Genomic DNA, 6,091 nt, shown 5'->3' with positions numbered 1-6,091 from the left:
GATTTGATAGATGGAAAGAAGATTGTTTGTCAAATGGGGTACACACAACACATCATTGAAGGAGTTATCCATAATGGCAATAGATCCTTTCCTAATCATATCCATGTATGTATGATTGCCCATCAAAATCTGCAACATGGTGCAAGGCTCAAATGAAGAGTACATAGACTGCGAAGATGCCATATGATGAGAAGCTCTTGAATCTAGAAGTCATCTCCTTGAATCATGACTTGTAGTAGCACAAAGAGCTTGTCCTTTTCTTGTCCCAAAAGAGCTTCCCACTTGTTTCTGCCATAAATGCTTGTCCTTTCCCCTTTGATTGTGAGGAAGTGGAAGGTGACAAATCCTCCTTCTTGTAGGCATTAGGCAAATCGATATTTTCCTTTTTGAGGATATGGAGGAGCTCATCAATCTTCTTAGAATGACAACGATGCTTCTCATGACCAACCTTTTTACAATAGGCACAGGTTGGTCTCTCCTTCTTTGGCGAATTGTCCTTCTTGAAAGAGGATGAATCCCCTTATTGTAGAGAAGGTGGTGCTTTGTCCTTGGGATTTGATTTCCCTTTCTTCTTTTTTGAGTTGTCCTTTCCTTGATTTCCTTTGTTCTCTCAAGAGCTGCCACATATGCTTGAGACTTAGAAGTCTTAAGAATGCCCATGCTTATCTTGCTTGTTTTGGCTCCTTTTTTAGTGCAATTTTTTTTGGGGCTAATTTTTCATGTACTTTCACATGGTAGTGTTATTTTCTGATTTGGGTGGACAGATTTTTCAAAAAAATCCGTTTTTGGTGATTGTACCCATCCAATCCCCGTTTCTGCAAATTTCAGGACTCTATTCGGGCTCATACAAACTCCTCTTCAGGTGTCATTTTTTTTAAAGTGCATGATTTTTTGTTTACTTTCATAATCAGCTATCAATTTGTAGCGATTTTGAGTAGAAATTTTACTTTCAATATATGGTCTTTTTTGGCCAACTTGGCACTTGTATTGCATAGATCTATCCTTTTGGTCTTATGCATTGTAGTTCTTAGCCTATTGGGACAATTGTAAAACAAAATCAAAAGTCCATTTTGCCATTGTTTGCAAGTGGCCTATTGTACACGCACTACATATAAAGTGCCAAAATCATCAATTGGGGGGGGGGTACTTTGATTGAGTGAATTTGGGGGGTGAGATTATGCTTGAAGCAACCAAGATCAACGAGACCAATAGATAGAACAATGACAAGAGAGATAAAATATGAAAAGAATAAACTTTATTCCTATCAAGATGCAAAAGAGATCAGCTGGATCATTACAAGAGCGTGCTTATAAAGGCAAGGCTAAGAGACAAGAGAGCACACAATGATGACATGTAGCTCAATGAGATGAAAGGGTGGGTAGGAGAAAAGGTAAAATATTCCACATCAGGTGGATCGTTCATTGAAGGTGGAATTATTATTCCACAATAAGTGGATATGATAAATTAACAACAAGATCACACCATAAAAGGCATGTGAGATTATGCTTGAAGCAACCAAGATCAAAGAGACCAATAGATAGCACAATGACAAGAGAGATAAAATATGACAAGAATAAACTGTATTCCTATCAAGATGCAAAAGAGATCAACTGGATCATTAGAATTACATACAATGTAGATGAGCCTGCTTATAAAGGCAAGGCTAAGAGACAAGAGAGCACACAATGATGACATGTGGCTCAATGAGATGCAAGGGTAGGTAGGGGTAGGTAGGAGAAATAGTAAAATATTCCACATGAGGTGGATCACCCACCGAAGGTGGAATGTAACAACAAGATCACACCATAAAAGGTGGAAATTCTCCTACATACACACTCCCAATGTATGCACATCTCCCTAAGTGTCTCATATGCAAACTACAATGTTATGCATGTACCTAAGTAAGATTAACTAAAGTGTAATTATATCCAACATGAATAAATAATTACACCAATAGTAATAACGCAATTTATGTATTTATATTATTTATTATTTAATTTTATATTTGATTTGGGAGATTGGTGTAATAAAATTATATATTCATAAAGGATGTATTTTTGTATAAAGTTAAATCTATCTATTGGTATCTACTAATTAGCACAAGTTTTCCCATTCATATTTTTAACTTATTCATATGCATATTCATTTCAATATATTTATCTAAATTACACATCGAACATGGTCATTCATATACCTATTGTTATTTGTCTATTATCCACCTTCATCTAACCTTTTCAATATTTGAAGTCATTTCCATGGATGTAGAGTTGTCTTTACAATTATATTTTATGGGCATGGGTTTACACTTTGTGCCTAGGGGTGGAAAACTTGCGGCCCTTTAATGATTTGAGATACAGAGTGGTTAGAGGAGATACATGCACCATCATAACTATAAGTAGAGGTGCAAAATCCCAGAACCAAGTTGCAACTTTGTTTCAACATTGCCATCGCTACTTATGCCTCAAAGAAGGGAAAGGGTTTATAAATTTTGATTGTCTCCCAATAAAATTACATTCCAAATTTGATGAAAAGCACATGAAAATGTGAGATGAAGCTTATATACATTGGCCTCATATGGTATCACATTGATTCTTAGTGTAAGAGAAATAAGTATCTCAATCTTTTCAAATTCCTTCAATGAATGGTAAATAATAGATGTGATAAATGATTGACAATGAATCATATCCTTTTTTGTAAGCATGTTTAGTACAAAGAGTGGCTTTATTTGCACCTTAACAAACCATGTATTATGCAATTAACCTTATTCATGTTTATTATTAATGCTTATTCACCTTTCTATTTTTGCTAAATATGTGGGGCGATGTTGGTATTAAATGGTTGTGTGCACACTATCCAAACGTTAATGGTTGAATTTTAATTAGAAACAATAATTAAGGAGATGAATCTATGTACATAATGAATGACATGCATAATATAATTGTAGAAAGCCTCTCAACTTAAAATCAAATCCAAATCCACATATTCATCCTAAGGTATTTGCATGGCTAAAGCTTACTATTTTCAATCTTTTGCACATGATATTTTAGGGGTTGACCTAGGAGAACATATCACCTAAGAACATAATGGTAACCCTTTCGAAGTATTTCTAAATACTACTAGTTCTAATATAGAGAAAATTGAGTCAAGCTAGGCGTAGTAGGAATCAAACCTATGTATCATCCTAAATCATTTTCATGATCGAAAATTAGATTAGTATCCACATAAAAGTCCAAACTTTTGAAGTCGACCCCTTACTGTATAGATTTACTATTTGGATCTTAAAGCAAAATGTGCGCTAACATATTCCATTCCTAATCTTGAAATATCTAAAATTAAACATCTCATCTTTCACACTTACTTTCTTCATAACATTTAATATTCCAATCATATTATCTAAAGTAATCAATACAGTTATTATTTAAATTAATTAATGAGACTTGATAATGAATGGGTAGAATATTCATCTAGCAAGGAAGAGCCTAACATCAACTTCTATCTAGAATTTTGTGTTCTCGTTTATAAGTCTATCCTTTGCAAATTAATACAAGAATAACACTAATTAATATAGGAATACTATTGATTAATGCAACAAAATCATTTAAAACAAATCTAAGAAAGGGAGAGTCTTTTAACCTTAGTAGTTTGTCTTTTATGTGAATATCCATAAGTCTATCCTTTGCAAATCTAGGTCTTCAAGTATGGTGGGGCGCATGACTAATTTGACTTATTAAAATAAACAAAATTTCATATGTTGCTCATAATAATAAAATTTCATATGTTATTCATTGATCTTGAAATCTTGTCCGTTTTATAAATTATATAGTTTATATCTAAAATATAGGTGGGTGAAAACTTATTTTTAAGAGTAATATGCTTGGTAGAATCTATTTTTTTAATATTAAAATTGAAAATTTCACCACCATGGCATAATAGAATATCTAACAATATTGTTTTTTTAAGGTTGAATTATGTATGGTTTCATTTTATAGTTTATTTTTAAGAGTAATTTTTACCACTTAGAATTTTTCCTTAAGGTTAATTGTATAAGCAAATTAAAAAAATGATAAAATTTTAGTTTTAGTTTTAATAATGGTTTTAGTGGGGAGTTGTAGTTTGATAGTGCAATTTATTTATTTAATTTTTTTTTTAATAATATTGTTGACAATTTATTTAATTATTTTTGTCTATAATCATTTTAAAATTAAGATTTAAAAATTTATAATTTACATAATTGTATTTAAATATTGTTTAAATCTTTTATATTAATAAATTTGGATTTTTAAGTTGGTTTGAATTGGTAAGGATTGGATCTCCTCTATTTCAAAATATACATGAAGGAATATTTTAATATATTATTAAATTCAAATGACCAATGATCAAATTATTGGGATTAATTAAATCTTAGCATTAGATTATAATTTAGCTACAATATATTGAAAGTAATAAAAGTCCAAAATTGCCACTTAAAATTCATCTTAAATGATACTTCAAAAATTTTAACTTGAATTTTTACAATAAAAACTTGAAACTTTCATCAATCAAATTTGAATTTTTACAATAAAAATTCATTTTTTTTTATCCAACTCAACTCATTAAATTTGATTTTTTACAATCTCAACCTCATCTCCTATATCATATTTCTAAGGTTTTGAACTTTGGTGGATGGCATAATCAAGAAACATATCTTTATTAATGGACCCTTTATTTGTTGGTGAAGTTGAATGGTTCTTAATGAGGGTCTTGTTGAGTGCAAGGCTCCGACATCATAAAGGATGAGGTTTGAGCAAAAGACTCATGCTCTTGTATTAATATCATAAAGAATGAGGTTTGAGCCTAAGGCTCGTGCTCTTGTATCAAGTTAGGTAAAATGATATTATAGATGAAGATCCCTCTACTAAAAAAGAAACATACCTTTATCCTCATCAATTGTCTTCAATCTATTGTACCAAATAAAATTATTTACTTTTTAAGAATATTAATTTTTGTTCGCTTATTTGTGCTACTTTTCCCCCACTTTGAAAACTTTGCGATATGGATTTGACAAAAAGTCAACAGGACAACCATGGCATATACAAACTAATGATCACTTTAACCATTCACAAAGATATCTTGAATAAAATACTTGTTTGCTCATCATAGACAATACATAAGATTGAAGACATGTTCACTTTTGAGGTCCAAAAGAGGAAAAGCCAAATCCAAGAAAGAAATTCTCACAAGTAGCTCTAAAATTCTAGAAAATAGGAAGAGAAAATGAAGATGGGAGTATCTATTTGTTATAGAACTTGTAGTTATTAAAAATAGATGTAATACTTTAAAAAAAAAAAATCTATCTAAAATATGATGATAGATATCAAATTTTAAAAATCAAATTAAAGTATAAGAGTAATCTTTATCTAGGAGGCATTTACTCTTTTTCTTAAAAAAAACGAGATAAAGATCACTTTGCCATTGTAGAGTTATGTATATCAACATAATAATTAAATGTTTCAAAAATCAAAGAGTTGAGAAGTATCACATCAACTTTTTCATAAAATCCAGAGTTTTTTTTAATTATAATAATAATTAAACAAATTTAATTGTAATAAAAGATATTGAATAAATATGCTTGAACAATAGTATTAGAATAGATGATACTTCAAAAAATTCCACTGTTTGATACTCTTATTATGACAAATATTATGAATTTTAAATAAATAGTTATATTTTACAAGATATAAATTCATATTTTACAAGATATAAATTCTTGTAAACCATAATTAATAGAAAATAAATTATTAAAATTAAATAAATATCAATTCCCAATTTAATTTTATGAAAAATAATTACATATATTAAGATGTTCCATGCACATTTAATTTAATGAAATGCATGAGATCTTTCAATGGGTCATTTCTGTACCAATTGATTGATAGCTTACCATATGTGTGGAGAAGTTTAGAGATTTATGTAGGTCTTATTGATGTTTGTAAGGGTTTTCATTTAGTATCCTGTGTTCAAGTTTTTAAGCATATGGAATTTTACAGGAATTACAGCCTTCAACTTATAATTGAGAAACATATGTAGCATACATAAAGGCAAGGGGTCATTT

Source organism: Cryptomeria japonica, chromosome 5 (assembly GCF_030272615.1).
Source record: "Cryptomeria japonica chromosome 5, Sugi_1.0, whole genome shotgun sequence".
NCBI lineage: Eukaryota > Viridiplantae > Streptophyta > Pinopsida > Cupressales > Cupressaceae > Cryptomeria > Cryptomeria japonica.
This window is presented reverse-complemented; position numbering follows the sequence as displayed.